At 37.1% G+C, this 17,045-nt stretch overlaps 1 non-coding gene across 1 annotated transcript; it reads right to left on the bottom strand.

Moving 5' to 3' along the window:
• Positions 1-15,519: 15,519 nt before the first annotated feature.
• On the bottom strand, positions 15,520-15,622 carry LOC127746847 (small nucleolar RNA R71). Its single transcript, XR_008008659.1, has one exon. It is a non-coding gene; the product is annotated as a small nucleolar RNA R71 (small nucleolar RNA).
• Between the last annotated feature and the right edge of the window lie 1,423 nt (positions 15,623-17,045).

The following is a 17,045-nucleotide window of genomic DNA, read 5'->3' as shown; positions in this document are numbered from 1 at the left end:
GTGCTTCAAACTCCTAGCAGGCGGGGCGTTAGTGACAGACGCAAAAGAATCGATGGATTCTATTCTGGCCTGACCGAGAACCGACAGCTGAATTCCGCGTGCTGTGACAGAGCATATGCAATCGTTTTCACTGAGAGGATGGGAGGTAGCCATTGACAACGGTGAAACCCTACACAAGCTTGCCATGGAAAGGAATAAGAAGGATTGGATGAAGACAGTAGGAAAGCAGAGAGACGGAAGGGAAGGCATCTTCATGCGCTTATCTGAAGTTCCTACCAATGAATTACATAAGTATCTCTATCTTTACCTTTTTGTTATTTTCGTTCATCACCATTACCATTTGAGTTTGCCTGACTAAGATTTACAAGATGACCATAGCTTGCTTCAATACTAACAATCTCCGTGGGATCGACCCTTACTCGCGTAAGGTTTATTACTTGGACGACCCAGTGCACTTGCTGGTTAGTTGTGCGAAGTTGTGTAATGCCATGGTATTGAACACCAAAGTTTTTGGGGTTCATGTCCGGGGATTATGAGAGTTGTGAAAAAGTATTGTTCACAATTTCGCGCATCAATGCACATGCCCTATTTTTTAAACTCAAACTTTGTTTTCAACTATTTCACCCTCCTAACAAGCTTGTTAGCTTCTGTGACACCATTTTAAGACTCTTGGGCTTATTTTCGGGTATCAGAATATGGGAAAGGTCCTAGGATGTTTAATCTGGGTTTTTCTTTGAAAAGTTAGCAAACAAAGGTTTAGGTTTCTGGTGTATTAAGGATGAGTTTGGTTGAGAGAGAAAGAGGAGTAGTGAACTTGGTGATTGTTGACAATGAATCGAGAAACTGATGAACTAATGAGTTCGGAATGGAAGTTATGAATTGATGATGGTTATGATGAGTTGAGGACTCGGAAAGAATGATGATCTTGATGAATGTTGAGAGTGTGTCAGGCATTATATCCTTGGAATGATAGTGTTTGAAAGGGAGTGTGCCAGGCACTATATCATTGGAATGTTGAGAATTTATGATTGAAAGTGATTTGAGATGAGAATAGTGATGACTGGTAATGATTTGAGATGGATGGACTTGTTGGATGTGAAAAGTGTGCCATACACTATATCCTTGGAATGATAGAATGCCAGGCACTATATCCTTGAAGTGATTTATGATGAGATAGATGTTGTTGTTGTTTTCTTTCTCTACCGCAAGAGTGTGCGAGGCACTATATCCTCAGAACGATAGTGTGCCAGGCACTATATCCTAGGAACAAAAGTGTGCCAGACGCTATATCCTCGGCCATGGCAGAAAAGCGACATCCGAAAAGATGTGTCGGGTTGGCATTTATAGACCGACAAGTGATATCATGGCCAATAGGATAGACATTCATTATATGCATCTCTTATGTGCTTGATTTCTTTGATTACTTGATTTTGCCTAATTCTATAACATGCCTATTTGCTTCTTGAACTAATTGTTATATATGAATATTATCTATGTTTTACTTGTTTGCATTAATTGTGATTGTCAGGTGCTGAGGAGGTTAGGTAGGTGGTGGCGATGGGATCACATGGAGGTTAGGGTGGCGAAGGTTGTAGGATACAGCGGTGTGATTAGTATTAGTTAGAATTTCCCCTAAGTTTAGATAACCCAATTTATAGTTTAAGTTCCTGATTTATTTTTTTATTTTGTTCTAAGCTTGAATATCCGTATGTGATGTGAAGTTCTAGGATTGCTTTTGGCATCCCAGAGCCTTACATCTTACATCATTGGGCACTGTTACCATACTGAAAACCTCTGGTTCTAATTCCATACTCTGTTTTTATTTTTCAGATGTAGGTCGTAATCTACTTCGGTGAGATTGCGGATATGGTGACAGAGCGTAGTATGGTTCGTTTCTTGTTTATTTCTATTTTACTTTCGTCATAGTATTCTCTCACCTTTTGTATAGTTATCTTTATGGCCTTAGAGGCTTATTTGAGAGATAGGTTGTATAAGCTGTTTTAATTCTAAAACACTGTATCTTTCTATTTGTAACTAGTCCGCTTAAACTCCACGAGCTTCGGCTAGTTCTCTATGATTATTATATTCTTATATTTATATATGTTTTATTCTCTTATACATATACCTTGTATCTTATGCGTTAGCTTCGTGTGAACGTTTCACACTTCTGTAATTCTGTCTTTGATCTTAATCATCCATCAGGCTTCTAGAATATATTATTCCCTTCTATATATAAATATGTATCAGCCTTAGGACTGTCGTAACCTCTAATTAGCCTTTGCTTTATGACTAGAGATAAAGCTTAGGGTAATTAGGGTGTTACAACTATACTTGCAATGGAATTATTTTTTGAAAATTCCTAAACGACGATAACCTTCTATCAAGTATTTGGTGACGTTGCCGGGGAATCACAATGGTGTTAAATTATTGGCTATTGTGAATTCAAGTATAAGCCACCATTGCAAGGAGCTTCCCAATTATCCAACTTAAGGACAATAAATAAAAGTGTTAGGTAGGAGACACTCCACCATGGTAAACTCTTTCCATTCTCTTGTATATATAATCAATTAATGAATTGAGTTGCCATTGTTAGGTAGTTTTCTTCTTTGCACATTCCTATTTTAGTGTTCTGGTTGTTAGTTTGTTTGATTAAATTTATGCTTTAAGTTGTAGGTTAGTTGTTTTAATTGCATATTGTAGTATTTGAGAACTTTTCAAAAGATTAAAGATTTTGTTATTTTTGCATTTTGGTTCGTTTAGAGTCATAGATAGTAGGTGGAAGTGCCCTGTTTTTATTCAATGTGTATTAAAAAAAAGTGCATTTCATGCGTGCGCATGCCCTACACGCACGCGTCATATTCTAATGCTGCCTGCATGGTACAAAAACCAGAGACTTGTGCTGGAACCATCCGGCGATTGTGCGCTGGGCATGAAAATACCTCACACGTACGCGTGCTCGACGCGTACGCGTCAATAGCTTTTTCCTCAACTCACGCATAAGTGTGATGGACATGTGCGCATCACCCATCTGTCCCTCTTGGTCACCCGCACGTGTGACTCATGCACGCGCGTCATGTTCGTGCCATGCTTTTCATCCTTTCCCCTCTCTTCTTTCTTTCTTTCTTATTTCTCCCATTTTCTTCCTTCATTTATTCTTTTTCATTTCTTCCTTTCCCCAATTTCTTTTCTTCCCTTTCTGTTTCCTCTTTCATTTTCTTTTGCCTGTTGTATTTGCATACTTTTATCCATTTCGTTTTAACTTTGTAGCTTGTTCTTATTTTCTTTTCTAAGTTTGTTATTATACCATTGGTTTTGGATTCTCCTTCTCAATTGTTGAGAATTTCTTGGATAGTTTTGGTGCTTCATGACTTGTTTTGTATTGTTGGGTGATGAAATTTTTAGGTCAATGCTCAATCTTTTGTGATACTTGCATTCTTTGTGCATTGATATGAGCTCATATTATCTTTTATGACCCAGTGTTAGTTGACATACCCTTCGCTTATAATGTTTTCTCGCTTATAGTGTTAGTTGTAGCTACCATGTAGTTTAGAACCATGCTCTTATTTGGCATTAGCTCCCGCCCGTGTTCTATTTGTTTTGATATCTTTGTTTATAGGCTTAATCTTCTTTCTTTTTCTCTCCTTTCAAGCCGGCCACCTAGAATGGAAAGAAAAATGTTTCTAAACAAGTCCCTCCACACAATCCTTTGTAGAAGCTCATCAGTTGTGAGAACCCACCTTGGAGGAGTCCGACTTTTCGTACCCACCCCTTGCTCATCTTTGAATGCACCGAAGACAGTGCAATCTTTAAGTGTCGGGAGGTCGAAGACCAATTTTCATGGGTAACTACTTCCTTTTCTAACATCAATTCTTAATCTTCTTTGTTAGCTAGTTGTTTTATTGCATGATAGATTGCATGATAGTTAGAGTTTGTACATATTCTACCCATTTTTATGTTAGGACTACTTGATTAGATTGATGATTTCTTTTCCAAGAAATTATTTTAGGGCACCCTACCAATTTGAATTAAATTTTTTTTTTTGTGTTGAACATGATTGAGGGAATTAATGTTGGAATATGTTTCTGAGCTAAGAACACATAAGCATGTGAGTTTTGAGCCTAATTGTGTGGTTACATCATATAATCATTATTTTCCTTCGTGTGTGTATTATTCTCTTTCTACGATTGTAATCTTTAATTTTCTTGTTTCTTTATGTCCATTATTTGGTGTATGAATGCATTTATATGATTGAGGCCATCATTTCACTTAGCTCACTTACTCAAATAGCCTACCTTTTATCTACCATTGTTAGCCAACTTTGAGCCTATGATAATACCCTTTTGTTCTTTAATTTAGTACATTACTAGCTTTAAAAGCAGAAAATAATAAATGTCCTTATTTGGAACTTTGATTAGCTTAGGCTAGTGAGTGTGTATCATTTAAGCGGGAGGAAGTTGGGAACATTGGTTGAGGTAAAAGGGTACTTTAAGTTTTCATTGAATTAGGGAGAATTGGGTACATACTTATGCATTAAATGTTTAAACCATATGCATTGACACTCGTGTATATATAAAAAAATGAAATGAAAATGAGAAAAAGTAAAAATAAGAAAAAGAAAAAATATATATAGAAAAAAAAGAAGAAAAGAAAAGAAAAAAAATAATAAAAAGGGGACAAAATGCCCCAAAGTAAAATAATAATAACAATGCATATGTGTTATGATAAGAAATAGAATGCATGGGTATGTGAAAAAGTGAAGAATGGGAAGTTAGGTTAGCATTTGAATTTCATAGGTTGTAGGTTAGGTGGGAAGCTTAAGTTAATCAAAGATTCAAATTTCAAGCTCACTTAACCATATGCATCCGTACCTTTATCCTAACTCCATTACAACCTTGTGGAAAGTCCTCATGATAAATGTATGCATGCATTAAATAATTATTGATTGGTAGATGAAAAACAAATCTTGGAAAGCATGATTAGAGGAGAATTGAGTGAATCAACCCTATACACTTGAAAAACAAAGTCCTTGTTCCCTGTTTTCACGAGCTTTCTTCTTGCAAGTTTGTTTATACTTCATTTCGATATTTGAATTGGTGGAGTTCATGAAGAATCATACTATCATAGCCCTACATGTTCATATGAGTTCTTGGAGATTGATTTACTTTTAACCAAGTAGGAAGAAGCATTTTGCTTTTAGTTTCATTCATGTAGATAGATTGCATTAAATAAATGTTCATACCCCCATTTTCTTGTCTTTCTTGGCTTAGCATGATGACATGCTTAGTTTAAGTGTGGGGAGGTTTGATAAACCCCAATTTTGTGGTTTATCTTGTGTTAAATTCAGGAGATTTTATCAACTTATCTCACATTTATTCAATGAAATAGCATAGTTTGTAAATTTTTCCTAATTTGTGATTAAGAGTGAAAATATGCTTTTTAGGCTTTTAAATTGCTAATTTTAATTCACTTTAATTCCATTCGATCTCTTGATATGTTTGTTGAGTGGCTTCAGGATCATAAAGGCAAGGATTGAGTGGAAGAAGTGGAAAGAAAATCATGCATAGTGGAGGATTCATGAAGAAATGAGGATTTGATGGATTCAAGGCCACGCGCATGTGTCACCCACGCATACGCATGAGAGGAAATTTTGCCAAGTGATGCGCACGCGTCAACCACGCGTACGCATGACACTGGTCACGTGACCTCATTAAAGGAACACGCTGGGGGCGATTTCTTAGCTCAAGGAGGCCCAAATCCAACTCATTTCTGATGCTTTTGAACCCAAGGATTGGGGGAAAATGAACCAAGTAGTCATAGTTTAGTTTTCATCATGTTTTAGGTTAGAACTCTAGAGAGAGAAGCTCACTCTTCTCCCTAGAATTTAGGGTAGTTTAGGTCAAATTTTCTTAGATCCAAGTTTTAATTCTTGTTTGTAGTTTAACTCTCTTTATATTTTATTGTTCTATTATCTTAATCTTCTTAGTTTCTCTTGTTAATTGCTTTATGTTGCCATTTTTACTTTCCTGAACCCTTCTTAGATTTTTATTTCCTTTAATGCAATTTTATGTTTCCATGTCTTTTTATGTGTATCTTAATTACTATTATTGATTTCTTGCTTATGTTATTTATAAATTTTATTAATTCTTGCATTTTATTATATTTACTTTGATTGCATTCTAAGTATTTGATAAAATGTTTTCACTAGTATTGGAGTAGTTTTCTACACTATTGGCCTAGACTAAGGAAATTGAATGACCTTGAGTCATTGGGTCTAATTGGATTGGTGATTTGGGTCCTTTGTTGATCAATTTGATGTCCACTGACACTAACCTACTATTAAGCTATTTAATGGTTAGGTTGGGACTTATTGTTGATGTTGATCAAGCCTATTTGACATACTTCAAGCATAGAAGAAAACTTGATAGGTTGGTCCCTCATAATTGTTAATATAGGGTTGTTATACAAGGATGTTGATCTCAAATTCTATGCCTTAGCCAAGTGTTCTTTTTGCCATTTAATTTCTATTTTTGTTACTTTAATTACCTTTCATTTAATTCCTTTCATTAACTTTCTTGTTAATTGCCATCAAAACTCCCCTTGGTTCTTCATAGCCAATAATTGAGTACTTCATTGCAATTCCTTGAAAGACGACCCAAGGTTTAAATACTTCGGTTTATTTTTATTGGGATTTGTAGTTGTGACAAACAAATTAAACTTTTATTGAAGGTTGTTTGTTGGTTTGGACTATACTTGCAACGGAATTATTTTGTGAAAATTCCTAACCGACGATAACCTTCTATCACATATACAGCACTTCTGCCATTATCATCATTCACTTTACCACTTCCTTCATCAACAAGACACTTCTTTCCAAAATTCTATCCACACTCCACTACCCAATAACCACCTATCAGGCTTTAAACAGAGTTTTTCAAGAGCTTGGGTGATGGTTGGAAATTAGATTTCCACACAAACTCACCGGCAAGTGTACCGGGTCGCATCAAGTAGTAATAACTCACAAGAGTGAGGTCGATCCCACAGAGATTGATGGATCAAGCAACTTTAGTGGGTGATTAGTTTAGTCAAGCTAACATTGGTGAATTGGGTGAAAAGTGACCAACAGAATGCAAATTGCAGGAAATTTAAATTACAGAAAGTAAATGACAAGAAACATAAAGAGCAAGAAATGTAAATTGGTAAAATCTTAAATGACACGAAAGGTAAATTGCAGCCAAATGTAAAGGGGGCTGGGTGCGAGGAATTGAAAGAGAGCAGTAAATCAAACAAGAGTAACTTCATATCACAGCAAGAATTGTAAAATTCAGAACAATTACAGAAGAAGTAAATTGCATGAAAGTAAATTGAAAGCAAATGGAACAGAAGATTTAAATTCAAGCGCAATGTAAACTAAAGTGTATAATTGCATAAAGGAAATTTTAGCAGAAGAGGAAATTGTAGTAGACAAATGGAAATTGCATAAAGCTAAATTGAGCTCTAAAAGTGTATTAAAGAGAGAGAATTCTATTATAATTTTACTCCTACTCCTATCGCTCTCTAGCAGAGCCAACCTCCTAATGAAATAAAATTGATGCCTTTATATAGACATTACAAAATTAAAATGAAATTGAAATTGAAAACAAATTACAAATGAAATTCCTAATCTAATTGATCCTTGTGTTTTTGAGTGATGTTAATTGGACTTTGCTTGCTTTGGATTTCAATGAAAGGGGTTAATTTTTATTTGGCCTTGAATAAAAAAATGATTTTGAAGAAAGATGGTCCAGTTGACTTTGGTTCAAGTTAGTTGGAAGCATGGGGCAGCTCCGAGTGAAGCGCTCAGTTAAGAAAGAAAACATAGCACTCCCTTGCCTTGTGTGCTCCTTCGAACCAAGCCTCTTGACATAGCGCTCAGTTAGGAAATCTAACGTAGCGCTACATTGTTCCTTGTGTGGTCTCCATCTTCGAGCCTCACTAGCTTCATTTGTGCCAATTCCTTTGTAGTAGCGCTCAGTTTAGAGCTTCAACGCAGCGCTTCCTTGGTGTCTTGGTTTCCCTCTTCGAATCTTGGTGAAGCCATCTTGGCCAATTTCCATGCCAAGCCTTGTAGCGATCAGTGAATTGCTTGCAACGTAGCGCGCCTTGTTTTCCTTTGGATGGGCTGCCCGAAAGCGTTAACCTTGTGAACGCTAGCGTTACAATTTTGAACGCATGCTTTCATTTCATTTGCTTATTAATGCCAAGCTTCTTAATGAACGCTAGGCCAATTGGGTGCTTGTATTCTATGCATGCATGCTTTCATTTATTTTATTCAAATGCAGTAACGTTTAAGCTTGATGAAATGCATGCTTTGATAATCCATTGGCATTAGTGGCATTAATGAAATGCATGCTTTAATTGGTTTAATTAATTAGTAATGCCAATTAACTCATCTAACGTCCTGGTTCATTTATTGGCATTAAAAATCAAATGATTCATGCATGCATGCTTCCATTATTTTACTTAGTTACTTCATGCATGCATAAGGAATTAATGCATGATAATAAGGCCAAGGCTTCATGGTCATGGGCCACGCTTTTAAAAGCGTGGCCTATAATTCCAAAACATACTCAAACTTCAAAGTGTGCCCCAAAATTCCTCTTTTTTTCTTTTTAGCTTATTTTATGCTATTTTGTTTCTTTTTCCACTTATTTCTTGCAAAATTTATAAAATCAAAAGATCAAGAAAATATACCATTTAAGCACAAAAGAATGTAATATTTAAGCACTAATCATCAATTTCTTGTATGAAAAAGCATAGAAAAACATGACATGATGACATGTCATCACAACGCCAAACTTAAACCTTGCTTGTCCCCAAGCAAAAAAAGAATCATGCAATAAAGATTGACAATCCTAGGTAAGAAGAATAGCAACTCAATGTTCATGGTTAGCTACTTTTTTATGCATGCTACAATCACAAAGGAAATGCAAATGATTGATGCTTCTATCTAGCTCAATTTATGAAACCTTTTCCTTATATTTCTTCCTTGAAACAAGCTTTTGATTTTCTTATTAGTTTCTCCTTTTGGGTGCTTTGCCCCACGAGTTGATAACAAAGCTACGACTCTAAATGCTTTATTTTCAAGTATTACCACTTGATACACAAGCACCACAAGCATTTAATTAGAGGACTTCTTTAAGCTCATTTGTTTCTTTTCTTTACTCTCTAATCATTGATGCTCAGAGCCTTGAGCTTTGAGGGGTGCATTTGCACTTGAGCCTAATCTTGACTCTAAGTGTTTTGTTTTCAAGCTTTTTGCTTGATACATTAACACCACAAGTACTTAACAATTGAATTGTCATTGGTACTCAGAGCCTTCAGCTTTCTCATTTTTTCCCTTTTTCTTTTCTTTCTTTAATTTGTAATTGCTTCTTCAAGGTTTTCATGATTTCAAAAGATTTCACAAAATGTCCTAGATGAAAACTTCAATTAAATAAAATCTAATGCAATTGAGCAACAATTAATCATACTAGCGTTCCAATACTTGTATGCACATGCTATGTTCTTCTTTAATTCCTTGTTTGTTTATGATCATGATGCTTTATTGCTTTTGAATTCACAAAACTCAAGTTGGTAGTCATAATGTCACAGCAACATGTTGCAAATCAAAGTTTAGGCTATGCTTATTCATACCACACATGCATACAGAGAAAATAAAGATAATCATGCAATTTAAAGTGCTAAAAACAAATGAGAGGAATAGAAACTTTACGACCTTGTAATTCATCTTCTCTATTGTTGTCATTTTGCTCCCATTCTTCCTTCTTCCCATACCAAACTCAGAATGCTTGATCACCCTCAAGCAAAAATTAGAACAATGGCTATGGGACTAAGATGGATCATGAATGTCTTACACAATGAAATGTTAGTAACACATGTGTTTTAAGCAAGCAAAATTGAGGATAACAATCAAGTCACAAGAGACAGAGACATTGTGATTGCAAACATAGAGGGTGTGCATGATACATTGCGTAAAGAAAGTAAATGGCATACCAAACTTAGTGTGACACTTATACATGAAATTGATGCAAGTATCCAGTAAAGATTGGAAGCAAATTTTGTTGCATAGCAACACCAAACTTAGAATGCAATCCTATGTAAATTTATTTGAACTAAAACTAAACAAACAAAACTGTTATATGTTAAATACAATCACCAAGCAAAGAATCTATCATGAATAAGGATTTCTTGGTGAGATATTTAACAAAAACAGTTAGGGAGCAAACTAACATAAAGCATAAAAAAAACAAAGAACTAACTAAAGTAAAGTGGAACAAAATCAAACCAAAAGAAAATCAAAGCTGCAGAGGCATTATGATTATGCAGACAAGTGATGTTGCTGAATAAATTGCATAGAAAATAAGTGGCACACCAAACTTAGAATTTTAGTGTGACACTTTCAATTCAGATTTGATGCAATCATCCACAGAGATTGAGAACAGATTGTTGCAGGGCAACACTAAACTTAGAATGTAATCATATGCCAATTTATTGAAATTTAAACAAAGCAAAGAAAGAAAATAAACCAAGCAGAGAAATGAAATGTTACCTAAGGTTGGGTTGCCTCTCAACAAGCGCTCTTTTAGTGTCATTAGCATGACATGTTGTTCTTCACTTTCTTCCTCTTCTTCCAATTTGTTAAGAGGAATGACCTCATGGGGAGAGATGAACCAACTAATGTCCCCTTTCTTGGTCTCTCCTCAGTAAGGTTCCTTTTGGTAATGGCTTGATTGAGCTTGCTTACTGGATCAGGGGTAGGATTGGTGCTCTTGTTGGTTGCCTTCACTTCTTGGATATCTAGACTTGGTGGTTGTGTGATTGTTGGAGTGATTTCTTCATCAAAAGCCTTTTGAATTGGTGGTTCAGTGAGCCCTTCTTCTACGCAATTCTCTGCTTCACTTGAGTATGAGCTTCCTTGATTGACTTCCACACTTTCTTGTTCTTCCACTTCCTCTTTTGCACCCAACATTTGACTTAATAGCACTTTCATAGAGGAGGTTTATTGTTCTTCCCAAGATTTCTTCATCTCCTCTTCGTATCTTTCAATCACAGATTCAAATGTTGAGAGTTTTTGGTTCAGGGGAGTTTGTGGTGGTTGTGAGTTTTCATGTTCCTTTGTCATCTCAAGTGGCTTCTGTATGTATGCGGGTTTAGGTTCAAATATTTCTACCACCTCTTCCTTCTTTAATGAAAATTCACTTGACACAGTAGCCTCTTCCTCTTGCTCTTCTACTTCCTCCTTCACATCCACCTAGTGGTCCTCATCTTCATTGCTTATCAATTCTTTGTTTCTCCTTATTTGCTCCAAATATCCATCCCTCTTACTGCAGATGGTTTCTTGTTCTTTCTAAGAGTCTATGGATGTTTGTAGGTATTGTTCAAATTCTAGCTCAAGGGATGATGGTTGAGAGAAATTTTGTGGGCATGGATGTGTTGTGGTGATGTTTTGAGGGGCATGGAATGAATTTTGTGAATTATGGAATGTATTTTGTGGTTGGTATGGATCGTGGCATGAGTTGTATGGTTCTTGGAGGAAACTTTGTGTTGAGGCAAAATCAAGTGATGGAGGATTATTATATGAGAAATTGGGAGGTGAGGTTGGATAATTTTGCATGAATGAATTGAAGGTTTTCTCAAGTGATGATGGCTCTTGATTAATGGAGTATGAATCACTAAGATCTCTTTGATTTTGACCCTCCCAGCCACAATATGAGTAGTTGTTAGACTCATCAAAACCTGGATCATATTGTGTCTCTGGGAAGTGTCCCATTTCAACTGATTGTTCACACTCTTGTTGACATGTCCAGTTACCATGAGGATAATGATATAAGTCATTTTGTGGTTCTGGACAGTATCTTATGTGCTTTGTTTGATTGATTTGTGGCTCTGGAGCAAATCTCCATGGGTTGGAGTGTTCAGAATTTGCACTTTCTTGGTGATACTCCCAGCCACCATTAGAATAATGACTTGAATCATTTTGTGGTGGTGGGAGGTATCCCATATGATTATCTTGCTCATCTTGTGGTTCTGAGACATATTTCCATGGATTGGAGTGCCTAGGATCTATAATTTATTGGTGATATTCCCAGCCATCATTAGGAATTGGTGATGGTGGATAATATCCCATAAAATTTGTTTGATCATAAGATGAGTTGAACTCCATTTGAATGTTGTAAAACACAACACCAATGAAAATTGAAATTCATATCTCAGAGAAGAATTTCTTAGTGAGGCAATAACTCAAACACCTTGGTGTCAGTTTAAAACAGAGAACAAGAACAAAGAAATAGCTTGATCTAGACTTCTCACCCACTTAATCATTGTCGATCTAAATCAATCCCCGGCAACGGTGCCAAAAACTTGATGGTTGGAAATTAGATTTCCACACAAACTCACCGGCAAGTGTACCGGGTCGCATCAAGTAGTAATAACTCACAAGAGTGAGGTCGATCCTACAGGGATTGATGGATCAAGCAACTTTAGTGGGTGATTAGTTTAGTCAAGCTAACATTTGTGAATTGGGTGAAAAGTGACCAACAGAATGCAAATTACAGGAAATTTAAATTGCAGAAAGTAAATGACAAAAAACGTAAAGAGCAAGGAATGTAAATTGGCAAAATCTTTTATGCCAGGGCATCTTGGCCAGTTTCACTAGCCTTTTCTTTACTGTTTTTGGGTAGTTTCATGCATTTTCTTAGGAAATAAGTAGGTTTTGGGTGAATGTACACTTACACCTTGATTGAAGCAAACATTGTGAATTTTACATGATTTGATGAGAATAATGCATGATTTGAATGCCAATTTATATAATGCAAGATCTCATGACCTGAAACAAAGCTTTGATGCACCATGTTTGTTTGATTTCGGGACAAAAGAAGCATAGAAGAACTACGTTAGTAGCCATGTTAGTATCACTAACGTGACCACGAACGTGGAAAGGGAGCAAGCTTGCAACATTAGTGGTGAAGTTATCACCACTAACGCCTTCGAAAGCCATCACAACCCACGTTGGTTGCCACGTTAGCTACACCAATGTAGGAACTAACGTGGAAGGAAGAGGAAGCTCCAACGTTAGTGGTAAAGTTAACACCACTAACGTTGCAAAGGTCACACATAACCGCGTTAAGAGCCACGTTAGTGCTACTAACGTGAACTCTAACGTGGAGCAAAGAAGAAATCGCCAACATTAGTGACACTAACTTTGTCACAAACGTTGGACCAGGCCAAGATTACCTGCGTTAGAGGCCACGTTAATGCCACTAAGGTGAAGGATAACGTGGAGCAAGGAATGAGATGCCAACGTTAGTGACACTAACTTTGTCACTAACGTTGGAGATGGCAAAAATACACCCACGTTAGTAGCCACGTTAACGCTATTAACGTAAGCACTAACGTGGAAGAGAAGGAATTTTGTAGCGTTAGTGACAAAGTTAGTGCCAATAACGCTAGCGAAGGAAAGGCTATGTTAGTGGTCACGTTAGTGCCACTAACGTTGGGGTTAACGTGGCTCAATTGGGTTGGGATGTTAGTGACAAAGTTAATGTCACTAACGTCTTTGAACCAGAATTTACACTTAACGTTAATGCACTAACGTCCTGACTAACTGCATACCATGCCTGACTCACTCTTTTTCTGCAAACAAAGTTGAGCCCACTGAAGACTGTAACTACTTCAACTAAAGATCAAAAGCCCATATCCAAGACTTGAAGAGTTAACTAGAAGATCAGAAGGGTAGTATATATAGGGGTAGTTTTGAACTAGAAAGGAGATTGGCATTATTGGAAGCTACACTCTGTATATTTTACTTTGCCTGCAATTTCTAGTTTATTTTTAGAATGCACTTTTCTTTCTTGTTTTCCATTCCCAGAGCTATGAACAACTAAACCCCTTTTCATTGGGTTAGGGAGCTCTGTTGTAATTTGATGGATCAATTATAGTTTTCATTCTTCTTCCTCTTTCTTTTTTCTTAATTTTACTAGAAAGCTTTCGGTCTTCAACTAATTGGTTAGTTATCTTGGAAAATAGACTCTCCATAATTGGATCTCCTTTGATCCATGGAAGAGGAATGAGGAGATCATGCTAGAAATGCTTTCTCATGTTGGACCGAATTGGGGTTTGGATGGATATAGTGACATATAATCCTACCAACACTTTGATTTGGAAATACATGTGGTATAATTAGTGACCATACTTAATCTCTTCCCACGAGCAATTAAATCAAGGATATGGGCAATTGTTCAAGCTTAGAGAGATTGGGTTGCCAAGGAATTGGGATCCAATCACCTAATATTGCCAAGGAGATCAATGAATGCATTGATTGAGGAAGAGATGAAGATTAACTTGATCCAGAGAATGTAACATCTCCTAAGCCCAATGAATTTTCCATATCTGATCTTACCCATTCTCTTTACTTTCTATTATTTACTTTCATGCTCAACTCCCCAACTCCCCATTTAAGATTCTACAATTTGACTTAGTTTGACTACAACACTCCTCTAATTAAAATTGCTCGACCAATCAATCCCTGTGGGATTCGACCTAACTCTATTGTGAGTTTTTACTTGACGATAATTTGGTATACTTACTGAGGGAAATTTGTTGAGAGACAAGTTTTCATGTATCAAGTTTATAGCGTCGTTGCCGGGGATTGATTTTGTATCGACAATGATTAAATTAGAGGATAACTAGATTGAGCAATTTTCTTTTGTTTCATTTATTTTATTTCTGTCATTTACTTTCAGTCTCATCCATTTTCATTTATTATTTCCTTTTGTTTTATTTTCTCAGTTAATTTACAACTCTATCAACTAATCCACTAACTGTTTGATAAATTGCTTCACTCATACTAATAGTAACCTTAACAAGAGTGATTTCTTCACTTTTCTTTTACTTGTGTAATCTACTGATTGTATGACAGGTAGAAGGAGCTTCAACCTCCTTTGAATTTGAACCTGAGAAGATCTTCCTTAGATTAAGGAGGGAAGCAAGAGGGAAGAGGGTCGTTGGTACTGAGGAAGAAGAGGAGGATTTTGAGACAGACATGCAGGAGAACATGGAAAACCACCATAAGGAGGAGACACACAACCATGCCAGAGGAGGTCCAGCAGATCATGCTGGGCAGGAGAGAAAAGTTCTAGGCTCTTATATTAATCCAAATCTGTGGAAGTAGCATCCAAAAACCAACCATACATGCCAATAATTTGAACTGAAGCCCCATCTCATCACCCTTGTAACAACTGTTCATTTGGAGGAAGCGCCCAAGAAGACCCCAATCAACATTTAACCACCTTCCTAAGAATATGTGATACTGTGAAGTCTAATGGTGTTCATCCTGCCACCTATAGATTGCTTTTGTTCCCATTTTCACTCAGGGACAAAGCATCTAAATGGCTGGAATCCTTCCCGAAGGAGTGTTTAACAACCTGGGAAGATGTGGTGAATAAGTTCATGGCGAGATTCTATCCTCCTCAAAGGATTAACAGGTTGAGAGATGAGGTACAAACCTTCAGGCACAAGATGGTGAAACTCTCTTTGAGGCATGGGAGAGGTTTAAGGACTTACCAAGAAGGTGCCCGCCAGACATGTTCAATGAATGGGTGCAACTATACATTTTCTATGAAGGCTTGTCTTACGAATCAAAGAAGGCAGTAGACCACTCTTCCAAGGGATCTCTAAACAAGAAGAAGACCATTGAAGAAGCCATAGATGTCATTGAGACTGTAGCTGAGAATGACTACTTTTATGCTTCTGAGAGGAGCAACACTCGAGGAGTAATAGAGTTGAACCATATGGATGCACTGCTAGCTCAAAATAAGATGATCACCAAGTAGTTGGCTGACCTTACCAAGCAGATGGAGAGTAACCAAGTTGCAGCAGTCACCACCCTACCACCAGCTTAAGAAGGAGTGAATACAGAGGAAGGAGGTGACTAGGAACAAGCCAACTATGTTAGGAACTCACCCAGGCAATCACATGATCCATACTCCAAGACCTACAATTTCGATTAGAAGAACCATCCAAACTTTGGGTAGGGAAATCAACAAGACCAAAGCCAAGATCAGAGACGTCACAACCCCAGCAATAATGCAGCATACCAACATTCCACACATAGATCATATCAACACCTACCCAACAACACTTCTCAGCAGCCATATCAAACCCAAAATGGTCAGTCTCAACCCTCTAACCTCAACCCACCATCACCATCCGAAGATAGACTCTCCAGAATTGAGACCTTGCTTGAAGGCATATGCAAGGAAGTTCAAGACAGTAAAGCGTTCCAGGAAGAAGTATGATCCAATATGCAAAATCAAGATGCTGCCATTAAGAAACTGGAAACACAGATCGACTACCTATTCAAGCAAGTTCCTGACCACATCATTTGTAACAACACTAATGCAAACCCAAGGGAGGAGTGTCAGGCTATCACCCTCAGAAGTGGAAAAGAATTGAAGGAGACCTCCAAAGAACCACAAGAGAAGAACATGGATAGAGGTGGAAAAGGACAAGAGGAAGTTCAGGCTTCCACTCCCAACTCACATCAAGAAGGAGAAGTGCTGAAGCCTTATGTTCCAAAAGCCTCGTACCCTCAGCGATTGAAGAAGAGTGGAGACGACATCCAATTCTCACGATTCTTTGAAGTTTTCAAGAGACTATAGATTAACATACCCTTTGCTGAAGTAATAAAGTAAATGCTGCTCTATGCTAAGTTCTTGAAGGAATTGATGACCAAGAAGAGAAGTTGGAAGAACAACGAGACTGTGGTACTAACTGAAGAATGTAGTGCCATCATTCAGCACAAGTTGAAGGATCCTGGGAGCTTCCAAATCCCTTATGTCATAGGGGAAATCATAGTGGAAAAGGCTTTGTGTGATTTGGGAGCCAACATAAATCTAATATCCTTAGCAATAATGAGAAGAATGAGGATTGAGGAGGCCAAGTGGTGGACGAAATTGTGATCATCAACAATGGCTCCAAAGACTTGGTAGCGCTCTTAAACGTGAATC

This window comes from Arachis duranensis, chromosome 4 (genome assembly GCF_000817695.3).
Source record: "Arachis duranensis cultivar V14167 chromosome 4, aradu.V14167.gnm2.J7QH, whole genome shotgun sequence".
Lineage (NCBI taxonomy): Eukaryota > Viridiplantae > Streptophyta > Magnoliopsida > Fabales > Fabaceae > Arachis > Arachis duranensis.
This window is presented reverse-complemented; position numbering and strand designations above follow the sequence as displayed.